We start from the raw sequence: 17,030 nt of genomic DNA, 5'->3' as shown, positions 1-17,030 counted from the left end.
TTTCTGATGATTTCTGCCCAGCCTAGGGGTCCCTGCCCAGACGTGCTCAGCAAAGCACAGCCATTCTTCTCTCTGCCCAGTATTGTGTGGTCCTGCCTAATCTGCCTTGCCCAGCAATGTCTTGCTCAATCCAATTCATGTTCTGCTCAATCCTGCCCAGCCAGTATTGCTTGGCCTAGCCCTGCCCAGCCTTGCCCAGCCCTGCCTTGGTCTGGTTCAGGACTATCCCCTCCTCTCCTAAACTCTAAGGAAGCCTCTTTTCTCCAGGATATCCTACTCCCTCTCTAAGGCTATATTTGGGGACATTATAAGAAACAACCCTAAGAAACCCACTACTGCATCTATTATAATTAGAACTTTGTTGAGGATATTGTTTACTGTAGAGATTCTCTTTGTGGAAATCCTTCGGAGATGTTTCTGTCTGAACTCAATAATGGCGACTGAGCTACTCAACTGACTGCACTGTTTTAACCTCAGGGCACTGTGACCCCTATGATAGTTCCAACTGTCGGGTCTTAAAGCAAGGAGCAAATAAATGACCTGCCCTTCCAAGTGTACAGACTCACAGTGTACAGTTTTTCACTAACTTTTCATATTTAATTTTTTCTTTGCTTCTTATTCTTTATGATTAACTTGTTTTTCTTTGTAAACTACCCTGAACTCTTCAGAGAAAGAAGTTGGGCACAAATAATAAAGAACATTTATTAAACTCCTACTTCGTGTAGTAGTACTGCATGGATGGGGGTCCCCTGGTCTTTCACAGACTTGGATAAGGCACATGGAAAAGCCCCCCCCCCCATTGTATGTATTCCATTCCACATACAGGCCCTCCAGGCAGAGGAAGAACTCACTCAGCAGAATGATTATTCTCATGCAGGAAAACAACCTAGTAAATGTTTAAGAAGTGATTGTACTTGCTTTAGGGACTTTAAGACAATTTGTTTTAAAATACAGATCTATAATAGATAATCATTGACAGCTTTAGGTTTCCTAGAAGCAGAGCTCACAAATAGAGTAATCATTGCCAGGTTATTGATTATCTTAAGGCAGAAGGAGGTAAAACACCCAAGTGGCATCAATTTGCATGCAACTATACACCTCAATGCCACCTTCATCATCATCAGAAAGGATCAGAATTCACAGAGGCCCCACTATGGTCAGAGTTGAGGATACAGCGATTAAGAGGTGATTTTTACCCTCAAAGACCTCACATTCTGGGTGACTAAAAAGTCAGAGCTTAAAAATTACATGGTACAAAGTTGTCTGTGCTAAATGTTCACATAGGCTTTAATCACATAGGCTTTTTAGGAGCTTCATCTGATTCTACTTCCAAGAAAGGATGGAAGCATGTAGGAGGCCAGCTATCGAAGACCAAACCAGCAGCCCAGAGCAGGATGGTGACCAAAGTGGCAGAAAAGACATGATAAATGCCAACATAACAAGGGACAAAAGAGAAGGGAGTCTCATTGTACCTGCATTTTACCTATGTAGATTTGACTATGGGAGTGTATATGTGTGTATGTGTGCATGCATGAGAAAGAAGAACAAACCATGTAAAGTGTCATGTTCATCTGTCTGCTCCTCCCCTAAGTGGTCATGTTTCAGGGAATGAGCATGAACCAGAAGCTATGAATCTGATTGCTTCACTAGCTTTCAATTCCCATGTGCCTCTCATCGCTTGAGCATTTCAGAGCAGGACTGTATAAGTCTAATATTTAAAGGTCCATTTTTAAAAGGACCCCCAAATCAATTCCTGCTGTCTTTGTTAAATTATATATAAAACTTCCTGATGGGTAATATAAGGAATTTTCAGAGGTTAACTATGATTCCATGTGATTTTCTACCGTCTCCACTTCAGAATTTTATTCTCCAACCTAAGATGCAACTCAGTAAGAATGAGCTGGGATTTATGGGTGAAGTTATGTGGGGGGTTAAATTCCTGACCCTGATGACACTGACTGGGATTCCCTGGATGGAGACACTTAAAGATATGACCGGGCAAGGCCTCCCCCAAAGTGTTCCTTGTAACTAGTCAAAGAGTTTTCTTCAAGTTGAGGAAAGAAAAACTAAAACAGAGATCTGTGATTCGCCCTATTGGAAATTCAAAACTGATTGTAAGAATTTTTTTTTTTTCCCCTAAGGCCGCTTCCCGCGGAATATGGAGGTTCCCAGGCTAGGGGTCTAATCGGAGCGGTAGCCACTGGCCTACTGTAGCCACCGGCCTATGCCAGAGCCACAGCAATGCTGGATCCAACAGCGTCTCGACCTACACCACAGCTCATGGCAACGCCAGATCCTTAACCCACTGAGCAAGGCCAGGGATTAAATCCGCAACCTCATGGTTCCTAGTCGGATTTGTTAACCACTGAGCCATGACGGGAACTCCTGACTGTAAGAATTTATTCAATGGGCTTGGAGTTCTCATCCAGGCTCAGTGGAAATGAATCTGACTAGCATCCATGAGGACTCAGGTCTTGCTCAGTGGGTTAAGGATCCAGTGTTGCTGTGGTGTAGGTCACAGATGCAGCTCGGATCTGATGTTGCTGTGGCTGTGGTGTAGGCCAGCAGCTACAGCTCCAATTCCACCCCTAGCCTGGGAACCTCCATGTGCCACAGATGTGGCCCTAAAAAGATCCCCCCCCCCAAAAAAAGAATTTATTCAACGGGAACATGAAAAGGAAACCAATTGGCTATTGCACCTCTCCTAAAAGTTCAGAATAAAAGTTAACAACTGCTGAGATATGTCAATTGGTAGGCATATCTCATGATCCTGAAATTAATAATCTATTGAGAAATTCATCTGATCAACAGAAAAGGGACCATAATAAATGTGACCATAATATGGACCCTCCCATGACAATCTAGAGCTCATCTTCCGGTCTTTTCTTTCATCCACTAGGTGTTCATGGCATGGAAATCAGCCCATCCCATTCCCACCATTGTAAACACTCATTCCTTCAATAGCTAGAAAAACCTGAAGGAAGAACAATAGCTACTGAGGAAATCTGGCACAGTGCAATGGACTTATCATTATTTGTGGAACATCCCAATCAATCAGAAGTACTTAGCCTAAAGAAGGGCCTTTTGATACTGATACAGGCAATTTTCTTTAAAGAAGGGCACTCCCCAAGAACAGAGAAGACTTGCTTCCTCTTATTAGCCAAACTGCCATTGTTAAGAGAGCATTAGATGGCCTAGAGTTATGAGCTGTCCATGAAGAACAAGATGAAACTCAAATAAATGTTTGCCTATCAAGGAAATAACCAAAGGCATAAGAATTATAAAGGAACAACAACAACAACAACAACAACAACAACAACAAAAGACAAAAGAAAAAAGGAGTTCCCGTCGTGGCACAGTGGTTAACGAATCCGACTAGGAACCATGAGGTTGAGGGTTCGGTCCCTGGCCTTGCTCAGTGGGTTAACGATCCGGCGTTGCCGTGAGCTGGGGTGTAGGTTGCAGACGCGGCTCGGATCCCGCGTTGCTGTGGCTCTGGCGTAGGCCGGTGGCTACAGCTCCAATTCAACCCCTAGCCTGGGAACCTCCATATGCCGCGGGAGCGGCCCAAGAAATAGCAACAATAACAACAACAACAACAACAACAACAACAAAAAGAATTATAAAGGAGGTTCTCATAAAGGACCTCCAGGAAATCAGCCTCCCTAAAACCATATCAGTGACCTGATATTGGTGACTGAAATCTGGGTTCCCAAATCATTTAATCTGGGGCACAACCTCTGAAGAGTTACAAGTTTTATTACAGCAAACGATACAGAAGCTGCAAGGTTCCCAATGTCAGGCTATATCAGATATACAGCAAGTTGCCTCCAGACCTCCATGACTCTCATGCCCTGACACCCCAAGGGCCCATTACCCAATATCCTGATCTTAGGCAGTGACAACCACCACAAACCTGTTGGGGACTGAGCAGCTCCCAAAGGTATATGCCACCATCTGGGGATAATTTGCCCCATACCTCTCTGGCAGTTCACTGGTCTCCCCACAACTGGCAAATCTTCATGGAATTAGTCAATACTGGGCTCAAGTTACAGTTATATCTAGGGTCCCATAAAATTTAAGCAAGGTACCACCTATGCTCTTAGGGGAGTTACAGGATATTAATATATAGAGAAAACAGCAATGCCTCACCTTAACTATCAGCATTATCATCTTACCTAAATTCCCCAAGATCATAACACTCATTGCCCTAAAATATCCCACAGTGGGCATGGATATCTTGACTCAATAAGTAATAAGTTTGAATAAAACAAAGTCTGGCACTTACAGTTGGTTTCACAAAATAGGATCCCATAGGCCTTCTCCACACCTCCCTTCCACCTGGTTAAAATAGTTAATCCAATATATTTTGAAATAAGAACTATAGGAATTAAAAGCCATTATGCAAGACTTACTGAAGAAATGGAGTTCCCATTGTGGCTCAATGGGTTAAGGATCTGAAGTTGCCATAAGCTATGCCATAGGTTGCAGATATGGCTCAGAACTGGTGTTGCCATGGCTATGGCATAGGCTGCAGCTGCAGCCCCGGTTCAAACCCTGGCCCAGGTAACTTTCATATACTGCAGGTGCAGCAATAAAAAGAAAAAAAAAAAAAAGACTTACTGAAGAAAGGAGTCAACGTTTCTACTATCTCCCTCTTTAACACCTACTTGGTGGAGTTCCTGTTGTGGCGCAATGGTTAACGAATCCGACTAGGAACCATGAGGTTGCAGGTTTGATCCCTGGCCTTGCTCAGTGGGTTGGGGTGAGGTGTGGTGTAGGTTGCAGACGCCAGCACTGCTGTGGCTCTGGCGTAGGCCGTTGGCTACAGCTCCGATGGAACCCCTAGCCTAGGAACCTCCATATGCCGTGGGAAGCGGCCCTAAAAAAAGACAAAAACAAAAAAACAAAAAAAAAAAAACCCAGTTGGCTAGTGCTGAAACCTGATAAAAACAAATGTTTTTTTCTTTTGCTAACAGTACTTTACCCTAATCTTAATGCCACGATACCCTCATTGAGGCCCCTATATCCAGTATCACTGATATTACTGATATCTAATCAGCAACCGGAAAGTATTATGCTGTTATAGATTGGATAATATGTTCCCTTTGCTACCCATTTTGACAGCCTTTCAACTGAAATATGCCCTCCCCTTTGAAGGAACATAATATATGCCTCCCCATGGGGTGTTTCAACAGCCCTGCCATCATATTCATTCTCTGAACTGTATTCCATTTTCTCTAGGAACACAAGTATAACTCCACACTGACTACATCCTCCTTTGAGGAAATTCAAAGAATATTCACACAAGATATGTAAACATTTGTCATAGACTTTTCCTGAGTCATTGTTCCTCGTAAGATTCAAGGTTCTACCACCTCAATAACATTTCTAAGCATTATCTGGTCAAGGAATCAACTCCTCATGTCATCCACACCCACTGATTTCAGGCAGGGCCAGCTCTTGCTGGATTTATTCAAATTTGGAGGCAACATATTTCTCACTTATAAATTGTACTAAATCCCATTTATGCTGTTACTTACAAATCATCCCACTTTGAACAGGGCTCCCTCAACAAAAGTCTATCTGAATTGCAATGCAAGAGGAAATCCCATTAGTGCCTTTTGGATACCTGTTCACTGGAGAGGCATTAGCAACACCCTCCTGAAGTTTCTGGGCCACCCATGATGGTCATAAATTTCTCAGAGGCTTCAGTGCAAGAAATTCTTCAGCTTCGTACTATACACTATTAAAGCAGGAACTGCTGGCCACATACTTGGTTCTTCTGGGGATGTATGGAGACTGTCACAGGCTCCGAGCCCAGTTACTCAGCTTTACCAGACCAGTCTTCAGCCAACTGCCCATTATGCCTTGGGTCATGAAAGAAGCACCCTACAGGTTCAGCACAGCCACATAGGCCTCCTTATTTCCTGAAATGGAAATAGTACTTAGCAGTTAGGGCCAAACCTGGCCCTACCTACAGGAGAGAATAGCTTCTACCTACTGGAATATCCTACCTACAGGAGAGAAGAGCTTCCCGTGTCTTCAATCCCTTGCAAGATGCAATGGCATAAGAGGTAATCACCTCCTTCCCAGACCCACTGGCCACCTGGAAAGCCCCCTGGAATCAAGTGAATGATCAGAAAAGGTCACTACGCATATACATATACTTTATGGGTGGAAGTGGCATCACTACACGTGATAGAGCCCATCAGAGAGCTGCTCTCTCCTCTAACCATGACATCCCTAATCAAGGGTAGACCCAAGGTCAGCACACCTGGCCAAAACTCCACTGGTAACCTTAGCACTAGAAGATGCCCTGGCCAATAATCTGCCCCATCTGTGCATTTTTACAGCATCATGGGACACCGCCAATGATACGGTTGTCTGGTACAAACAATGGAACAACAAAAATCCCTCATCCAAGGTTATCCCCTTTGCAATAAAAAAAAAACCTCAGGAAATTTCTTGCCTCATAGATATCCAAAATATAAATCAAAGTAATACATGTCTCTGTACATAGTAAAGTCACAATACAAGCAAGCCCTTGCCAAAATACTCCTCATCACCCTAAATTCTAGGCATTATTGATAGTTACCAAGGCACACATTTCACTTTTCAAAATATATAATTCTGGGTTTATAACCATGTTTTACATATATTACTAATTCATTTATTCCTCAGTTATTCATTGAGCACTTTCTATGTTCCAGACACTACATTCTAGGAATACAATGAAAAAGGTTGACATGGCCTTTGCCTGTCTTGAGCTCATAATTCCAAAGGGAAATGGCCAGTTCAACAGTACATGAACATACTGATAAAAGTGACCATGGAGTGCTAAAGGAGCGCAGATACCTACACTGAGAAACGAAGAATGAATAGAAATTAGTAATTTTTATGAGGAAAAAGTGAAAACTATTTCTAGACGTGCAACAGAGAACATGGCTTATTCCAAGAATGGAAAGATGCTCACTACAGTTGAGAACAGAATGCTAGAAAACAGAAACCTTTCTAGGTATTTCAAATAGAATTAATTTAAAAGAGGGAATTTTTTTATAACTGTCATGGAAGTGTTGATCAGCTAAAGAGAGGATGAAGAAGCAGCTCAGAGATCAGTGACAGCAGGAAGCCAGAAGAAGGTAATTCTGCAGAGTTCAGAGCTGGAGCCATCTGGCAGGGGGGCACAGCACACTGGTGATTGCCTGTCAGGAGAAAACATGAAAGCAAGGTAGGAGCTGTAACCAGAAGGAAAAGGAAATGCAGCCATTTCTTGAGACACCATCTGAGGTAGAGTGGCTGGAAAATAGAAATACCCTCCCCCACCAGGGCCTGCGGTAGGCCAAACCTAGGTAGAATCCAGCAGAAATGAGAGCCCTAGAAGGCATTCTGTCAGCCCTGTTGTAATGTGAAGGAGGGGAAGGAACAGATCAGAGGGCAACAGGCAAAAGACTAACACAGTAAAGATAAAACTGAAAAAGGATGCTGAGGTCAGTCATCTACAGTCTAGTAAGAGTTTTATCCCAAACACAATGGGAAGCTATTGAAAGGCTTTAAACAGAAATTATAGGACTGAATTTACCTTAAAAGATTACTAAATCTTTTAATAATTTTTTAGCTTTAGTACTGGAGCATAAAAAAATAGAGGAGTCATTGCAGTATATGTGATCATAAAACATCTTAAATTTTGATCGCCTCATTTAAAAGCTACATGGTTAAGTTACAGTGTATCTAGAGACTGGAAACAAGAATAATGAGGCATCTGGGAACTGCATCCAAAGAATCAGTCACATTTCTCCTGGAGAAGAGAGCTCTGAGGGGAGACATGACAGCTGTCATATTATATGAAGAGCAGCCAGGTAGAAGGAGGTGTAGGTTTCTCCCTTGATATTCCAGAGGAAAGAGTGAGGAGTAAGGGGGAATGATGGGAACGCAGATTTCATTTCAGTTTTGACGGAAGAACTTCCCAACAGTTAGAACTTCTAGCCATGGAATAGACTCTAAGATGTTAAGCTGCTCCATAAGAGGTTAAGTTCCCAGTGCAGAAAGGTGATCAGATGGAACCTTGTATTAGTTGGGGCCAGGTTAGGGGGCAGTTATAGCAAAATGCAAAATTTACCAGCTTAATAGGATAAAAGTTAATTTCTTACTCACACTGCATATCCAATGCAGGGTAAGAGGGATCTTTGCTCATATGGTTCCTCAGTGAGCCAGTGATGGGCACCTGAGCATCATGATCACCACAAAAGTGGGAGCCCAAAGGTCCCTTTGAGTCTGTTTATTAGTGATCCTTCCTCCTCATATCTCACTGGCCAGAGCACGTCATACTGGCACATCTACTTAAAAGGGTTATGCTCGGAAAATAGAAAGCCATACATATTTAGAGGATAGCACTCATAACAATCATAAACTTCAACATCTTGATTACACTTGTCCTGCCTACTTTACAGGATGGTTGAGAGGACAAAATCATGTGCATGAAAGTTCCTCATCAGGCTAAAGTGTTATGGAAATGAACAGTGGGCTGATGTTCTGCACCTTGTTCACTGCTCCCTCCCCAGCACCTGGGGAAAAAAAAAAAAAAAAGACATTTTGCAACTATCTGCTGAAAGACTACATGGATTAACAAATATTTTTAGTTCATTTGACTTCTTCCTGGGGAAATGAAAGTTGAGTCTAAATGTATTTAGGAAAAGTAACTAGCTGGCTAACATTTATTGGATTGTTGAATAATAGTCTCCTTTGTTTAGATAGAAGATGAATTAAATTATCTCAAAAATCCTTTTTAACAGTAACAATAACAACAAATGCCAACTGCACAGATAAAATAAAATGGTTATCCTGAAATAAGGGCCTGGGTTTCAAGACTTGTGAAGGAGGTTTTATTCTTTCTAATAAACCCCTCCTCCACCTGCTCCTTACCTCGTGACTTAGCTTTATTTCCCTGCTAGCATGAAATACTGTCTGAACTTTACTTACTATGTCCTCAGCATGTCTAACAGCAATGTGAAAGGGGCACACAGTTTTGCTCTCATTGGTATAAGCCCAGGGTCAAAAGAGTGCTGGCCACATAGTAGACATCTCATACCTGTTGAATGGGTAAGGTGAAACAGAGGCCCTAACCTCCGAACACCAAGGCAACGTGTCATGGGCAAGGAAGCTTCATTCTCAAGCCCAGCCATTTCAGTTGCCAAAGGCGAGAGGCATCTCACTGGTAAACACAATCCCTTTGGGGAAAGAACCTTGGCCCGCACAATAGCAGTTTTCTGCCGAAGTGGCATTTTTCCCAACACATTATGCTAAAGCCAGTTGAGAAGATGCTGAGGACTGTTATTTCCTAATTTGATTCTGCCATTTCCAGTAATGGAAAGCTGCACTCCAGCCATCCATCTTAATAAGTGACAGATGCATTTCATTAAAACTTCCTTAAATAATTTCTTATGGTTTTAGAAGGAGGGAAAAACAAGAAAGAGTGCTGTTTTGTGCTCCCATGCATGTCAACATTTTGAGAGCCATTAAATGAAGCAAGAGCTCATCTTCAGTTGAGAATTAAGTGGTCATCTGATGCCAACCCAAGTGTATTTCTCAAATGCATTTGCCCACTGGACAAAGGCATGAAAGACTGAAAGACCGCTAGACTGTGTTGGCGTACGAGTAATAATAGTAATTACACACTATTTGACACTTTGTATTGCCCTGTCCATCCCTAAACACACTGTAGAATGAAGACAGGTAATTCTATAAATGGACTCTTCTCAGCTTTGCAGCTCTTTGTGGGTAAATAGGTATATAAAAATACAGTACGGGGAAAATAGCATTACATTGGATTCAGGAGATTTCAATTCTAGTCTTATTTCTACTGCTTAAGAGCTCTGTGACCTTGACCAAGTCAACAAACTAATCTCTCTGTGTTTCTATCTCCTCCTTTGTATAGTAAAGACATAATACTTGTCAAAACAACCTCCAGGATTATTATGAAGATGAAATGAGACAATAAAGAGAAAGAACTTGCTAAACTATGAAGAAAGTTTCACAAAAAACACCTTCATGAGAGCAGAGATTTCCTTACTTTCTTTCTTCATTTCTCCCTCCTTCTCTCCCTCCTTCCCAGTCCCTAGAATAATACCTAGCACACAGGAGGTATTCAGTAAACATTTTTGGATTAATGAGCATATGGTTAATTTTATGTATAACTCAACTACACCACAGGGTACCCAGATATTTGATCAAATATTATTCTGGGTGTGTTTGTGAGTGTATTTCTTGATGAGATTAACATTGGAAGTGACAGACTGAGGAAAACAGGTTACCCTCCCTAATATGAGTGGACCTCATCCAATCAATTGAAGACCTGAATAGAACAAAAAGACTGAGTGAGAGGGACCTTCACCCTCCTGGTGTCTTGAACTGGGACATGTGTTTTCTCGTGCCATTGGACTGGAACTTATACCACCTGCTTTCCTAGGGTTTCAGACTGATGACTAGAGATCTTGGGGATTTTTAGCCTCCATAATGTTAGACAATGATAGATGGCTAGATAGATAGATAGATAGATAGATAGATGCCAATTCCTTATTTCATACACATACACCTCATTTATTGGTTCTTTTTCTCTGGAGAATCCTAACTAAAATACAATGAATAAAGCACAACAAAATGGACAGTGTTATTAATAATTACCCATTTGAGTTGACTTGATCTTCTAAGGAGGAGACACAAAGAACTTAAAGTAAGCCTAAGTAAGAGAAACGTGACAAGAAAGTTCAACTATAACTCAGGACATGTCACTTTATACTAAAAAAATGCCAGGTAGGATACTTTCATTGTCGTGTAGTTTACGTCAGTACTGTTGTGCTGGTTTCCTCTGAATTCTCATTATATGCTTAGCAGTGTATATGCATTATCTCATTTAATTCTTACACGCCTATCATCCTTACTCTATTATATATATAAGAAACACTGAGTCTCAGAAAGTGCAAATAACTTGTCCAGTGTCAGAGCTGGTGATGGAGTTGTGGAGCCAGACCTGAATTCCTAACCACTATAGGCCACTGCCTCTCAGCCTTCAACTTTGACGGCAGAATTACAGCTGCATCACTTAGCATGCATTGTGTTATGAATATTAATAAAATCCAAATCAAATTGACTTAAACATAAAGGAAATGTATTGATTCGTACAGAGAAGCAAAATGTAGAGCTATCTTCAGGGCCATTTGATTCAGAATTGCGTTCCATTTCTTAGGTTTTGCCCTTATTCATGTCCTTGCTTCATCTCTGAGGCTAAGTAGTTACAGTGTTTCCAACATAATATTTATGTTCTACATCATCCATAGAGAAGAGAGTGACATGAAACTTCCCTTCTCCAAAACATGGAGCAAACTAATAATCTTCACTCTGATTTGGACCAAACTGAAAGAATCAGGATGGCCAAGGTATGTCCATGTAACGATTAGCTTAGGCCTGGGTTATTACCTGGCCTTAGACCAACACCCAGGCAAGGAAGATGAGATCACACTGATTGGCTGAAGGTGAGGTAATCCCCAGTTCAGTCACAGGAAGAAAACCCTGTGTATGCTATTAGAAATATGGGGTTGCGGGTTCCATCCCTGCCCTTGCTCAGTGGGTTAAAGATCCGGCGTTGCTGTGAGCTGTGGTGTAGGTTGCAGACTCGGCTCGGATCCTGAGTTGCCGTGGCTCTGGTGTAGGCTGGTGGCTAAGGCTCTGATTCGACCCCTAGCCTGGGAACCTCCATATGCCGTGGGAACGGCCCAAAGAAATAGCAAAAAAAAAAAGAAATATGGGGAAGGCAGCAGTGGATGCTAAATGAGTAACCAACCAATGTCCACTACAACATCCAAACCACTATTCTTCCCATTAATGTGTCAGGATACTTTTTTGAGTAATGACAAACAACCCATTCCTTCTCATTCCTCTGAGCCAGCTGTGGCCTGGCTACCCTACCCCCATCCTCCCTTCTAATCACTCAATAGTATAATAAAATTGCTCTGTCCAAGTACCAGTGGGTTGACATTCAAAGACAAATATGATTCTTTTCCTCAGAGGACTTGCAGTCTGGAAATTGACCACAATGAGTAGAGAGGGGAAGAGAAGGAAAGAGCTGAGAAGAGGGTGGATGTGCATGTGTGCAATGGGTGGCTAGTCTCATAATCCTGAACCCTTTCTTCTGCAGAGGAATTAACCAGAAGAATTTAACCTTTCTTCAGAGCTCACTTTACCACTTTCACTGCTTTCTTTTAGACCAGTTCCCCATCTCTTTTCTCAGACTTCAAGTCCCATGTGGTGCTCAGAGGGGAGCTCTTGATTCACACTAAGCCTAAACCCCTTCCTCTCTCCCCTTAGCACATTTCTCACTTATATATGCTTTGACTGTTTTTCAATATCCTTTAATTGTAGACACTGGGGAGGGGCTGTGTTTAAATACCCTTATTTGTAGCCTGTCTAGGACATAGCTGTTGTTCAATAAATGTCTATTAACCATAGCAATGACTTTGGTAAAGGATTTCAATTCCTAGAGCTATTAATCAAATGTTTTTTGACCAATTCTAAATTTGTTTTATACTGAAATATTTACAGTTCTCGGTCATTGGCAAGTTGCCCCTTTTTTTTTTTTCCTACATACTGGTACAGTAATATTAGAAGCTGAGCCTCTTTTTTAAAAAAATCAGTCTATAGATTTTTCAGTCCTCAGAACTCAGCACATTCACAAAGACTCATGAAGTTAGGTTAGGAAGAGTAGGCTTGACTACCCTTATTTGTATGGATGTTAAAAAAAAAATACACCAATGTACAGAATCAAGCTGTATCTTATTCAAGGAAACAGCAGAACCAAGACTACAATTTTAGTTACCAGGGATGCCTTACCTACCTTCAGTATCTTCTTCTTCAGAGATGGAGCTGAAAAGTAGTTGAATGCACTGTAGACACCTAGAGAGAACAAAGAAGGAATTTACTGAACACTTAATATGTTTCACACATTTTGTCATATGTTTTCATGGGTACCATATCATTTATTCCTCACAACTGTCTTAGAGAGTTATCATATTCTCATTACATAAAGAAAAGTATAAGATTCAGGAGTTCCCGTTGTGGTGCAGTGGTTAACGAATCCGACTAGGAACCATGAGGTTGCGGGTTCGATCCCTGGCCTCCCTCAGTGGGTTAAGGATCCGGCGTTCCCGTGAGCTGTGGTGTGGGTTGCAGACACAGCTCGGATCCCTCGTTGCTGTGGCTCTGGTGTAAGCCGGCAGCTACAGCTAGGATTAGACCTCTAGCCTGGGAACCTCCATATGCCGCAGGAGCGGCCCAAGAAATGGCAAAAAGACAAAAAAAAAAAAAGAGAGAGAGAGAGAGAATAAGATTCAGAATTATTTTACTTACTTCACAAAGCTATATCTGGTAGAGCTGGGATTCAAACACCAACCTCATTCCAAGCTCCACCTTTTGCTCTATACCTTGGTATATCCCCCAATGTCAACAAACTCCTAACTTTGAAAATGTTTAGGAAATGGCATCTACAAACTGATGGAGACAAGCTGCCCTCATAGTTTGACCACATCATCTTGTCATGATGTTTTCCATTAATGATTTGATGATGGTGATAATGCAGCTGAAGAAGTTGACCGGGTTCTAATCACATCTCTGCCACTAATCTTGAACAATTCCACTTCTCCAAATGTCTCCAAATACTTTTAAATAGCTAGATGAATTATTACATTAGTGATAATGAAGGAGCCGTTGGTGACTCTGAGACTAACCGCCAATAATAAATTGGTGTTATTTTAAGCCACTAAGTTTTTGATCATTTGTTACAACAGCCACAGGAAATTAATACAGGAATTGAGTTTGTTAGTTTTTATAAATTGAAGAGACAGTCCTTCTAACTATGTTATGCTTCTTTGTATGTAAACCTCTTTTCTTTTATGAATAGTTTTATCTCTGAGTTCCTTGAAGCCATCATATAAAAATTAATTTTCTACCACTGAAATAGTATCCAGAATATGAAGGCTACATTCCAGGTATTCTTTACAAATTACCCTACCATTTAGTGGCAGAAAACTAGCATTTATTATGCTCTTGGATTCTGTGGGTCAGGATTTCAGACCAGGCAAAGTAAAGATAGTTTGCCTCTGCTCATGATACCTGGGTCCTCAGATATAAGATTAGAAGGCTGAGGGTGTCTTGAAGTTGTGGGACTATAAATACCTAAAGAATTACTCATATGTCTAGTAATTGAATCTGTCATCTAGGACATTAGCTGAAACTGTTGTCTGGAATAGTATCATATGATGTCTCTATGTAACTGGGAGTGCCTTACAACACGGTGACTTTTCCAGAATGTAATATAGTGGAAATCATACAGAATGTAGACTTTCAGACTGGCTTCTTCTGCTCTGCAATATGCATTCAAGTTTCTTCCATGTCTGTTCTTGGCCTAATAGCTCATTTCTTTTTATCACCAAATAATATTTCATTGTATGAATGTCCCAAAATTTGTTCACGGATTCCTTCTGAAAGACATCTTAGTTGCTTTCAATTTGGTACAATTAGGAATAAAGTCTCTATAAATATTCACTTGAGATTTTCAAGTAAACATAAGATTTCAGCTCTTTCGGGTAAATATCTAGGCATGCAAACACTGAATAATATAAGACTATGTTTAACTTTGTAAGAAATTGCCAAAATGTCTTCAAAAGTGACTGTACCAGCAATAATCAGAGTCCTACTGTTCCACGTCCACATCAGCATTTAGTGTTGTCAGAGTTTGTTTTCTTTTTTTTTTTTTTTTTTTTTTTTGGAATTTATCCATTCTAATAGGTGTAATGATGCCTCACTATTTTAACTTTTATTTCCTGGTGACATCTGATGTTGAGCATTTTATCACATATTTGACAAAGGTATATCTTCTTCAGCACTGTCTATTCAGGTTATTTTGCCCATTCTTTAATTGGGTTGTTTGATTTCGCTTTTAAAATTTCCATTGAAATACAGCTGAGTTACAATGTTGTGTTAGTTTCAGGTATACAGTAAAATTATTCATATATATATATATGAATATATATATATATATACTTTTTAAATTCTTTTCCATTATAGGTTATTACAAGATATTGAGTAAAGATTCTTGTGACATAGAGTAGGTCCTCATTAGTTATCTGTTTTATATATAGTAGTGTTTATTTTAAAACCATTCTTGTAATTTCTCCTCCCCCATCCCCTTTGGTAACCAAAAGGTTGTTTTCTAAGTATTAGTCCATTTCTTTTTTTTTTTTTTTTTTTTTTTTTTTTTTGTCTTTTTGTCTTTGTTGTTGTTGCTATTTCTTGGGCCGCTCCCACGGCATATGGAGGTTCCCAGGCTAGGGGTCGAATCGGAGCGGTAGCCACCGGCCTACGCCAGAGCCACAGCAACGCAGGATCCGAGCCGCGTCTGCAACCTACACCACAGCTCACGGCAACGCCGGATCGTTAACCCACTGAGCAAGGGCAGGGATCGAACCCGCAACCTCTTGGTTCCTAGTCGGATTCGTTCACCACTGCGCCACGACGGGAACTCCCTATTTTCTAAATAAGTTCATTTGTGTCCTTCTTCTAAATTTCACATATAAGTGATACCATGATATTTTTCTTTATTTACATCACTTTGTATGAAAATTTCTATCATCCATGTTGCTGCAAATGGCATTATTTCATTCTTTCTTATGGCTGAGTAATATTCCATTGTACATATACACCAAATTTACCCATTCATCTGTAGATGGACACAAAGGCTGCTTCCATGTTTGGCTGTTGTAAACAGTGCTGTGATGAAAACTGGGGTGCATATATATTATCTAATCATGGTTTTCTCTGGATGTATGCCCAGGAGTGGGACTGCTGGATCATATGGTAGTTCTAGTTTTAGTTTTTAAAGGAATCCCCACTCTATTTTCTATGATGGTTGTATCAATTTCTACTTCCACCAACACTGTATAAGGGATCCCTTTTTTCTCCACTCTTTCCAATATTTACTGTTGGTCGACATTTGGATGATAGCTATTTTGGCTAGTATAAGGTGATGCCTCAATGTAGTTTTGACTTGCATTTCGCTAATCATTACGGATACTGAGCACCTTTTCATAGCCTTTTTGGCCATTTGCACATCTTCTTTGTAGAAATGTCTATTTAGAGCTTCAGCCCATTTTTTGATGGGGCTTTGTTTGGTTTTTGATATTGAGCTGTTTGTATATTTTGGAGATTAACCCCTTGTCAGTTGCAAATATTCCTCCCATTGCTACGATTTTTGTCAAAGAGTGTTTTGCCTATGTTTTCCTCTAGGAGTTTTATAGTATCAGCTCTCACCTTTAGGTCTTTAATCCATTTTGAATTTATTGTTGTGCATGGTGTTACAGAATGTTCTAATTTCATTCCTTGATTTGTAGCTGTCCAGTTCTCTCAGGACAAATTACTCTCTTTTCTCCATTGTATATTCTTGCCTCCTTTGTCATAGCTTAACTGACTATAAGTATGTGGTTTTATTTCTGGGCTTTCTATCCTATTCCATTGATCAATATTTCTGTTTTTGTGCTGGAACCATGTTTTTATGACTGTAGCTTTGTGGTACAGTCTCAAGTCCAGGAAACCTGATTTCTGCATTCCATTTTTCATTTTCAAGATTGCTTTGGCTATTTGGAGTCTTTTGTGTTCCCATAAAAATTGGGGAAATTTTTGAGGTTTTGATATAGGCTGTTGAGTGGGGTGAGGTCTCGGTGCTAATGCCCTAAGCAAGATGTCACCTTTCAGATGATTACTTCAAGATATGTTCACCTCCAGTTTTATATCCCAAGAGAGAGCCACAGCCATACCCTGCCTCACCCAGGTAACTCTCCAAGATCATCAGGTAAAACTATCCCCAGGCTCCTGTGGAGTGACTGCTTTTGTGCTGGGACTCAGTGTGCATGGGACCTTGTCTGCATTCTCCAAGAGTAGAGTCTCTGTTTCCCCCAGTCCTGTAGAGCTTCTGCAATCAAGCTCTG

General features: G+C 40.8%; 1 protein-coding gene across 1 annotated transcript in view; it reads right to left on the bottom strand.

Annotated features, from left to right (window-relative positions):
* ALK (ALK receptor tyrosine kinase) overlaps window positions 1-17,030 on the bottom strand; it is an 805,341-nt gene that overhangs the window by 739,985 nt on the left and 48,326 nt on the right. Inside the window, exon 4 of the mRNA XM_085019699.1 lies at window positions 12,887-12,945. The gene's annotated coding sequence lies outside the window, so the exon portion shown is untranslated. The remainder of the gene's footprint in view (window positions 1-12,886; window positions 12,946-17,030) is intronic.

The sequence above is a fragment of the Sus scrofa genome, chromosome 3, assembly GCF_054392235.1.
Source record: "Sus scrofa isolate SSC_HxYL_T2T_F1_AM1 chromosome 3, Sscrofa_HxYL_maternal_Yorkshire_Landrace_v2.0, whole genome shotgun sequence".
NCBI classification, from domain to species: domain Eukaryota; kingdom Metazoa; phylum Chordata; class Mammalia; order Artiodactyla; family Suidae; genus Sus; species Sus scrofa.
Note: the sequence above shows the minus strand (reverse complement) of the source record. Positions and strands in the feature narration are given on the sequence as shown.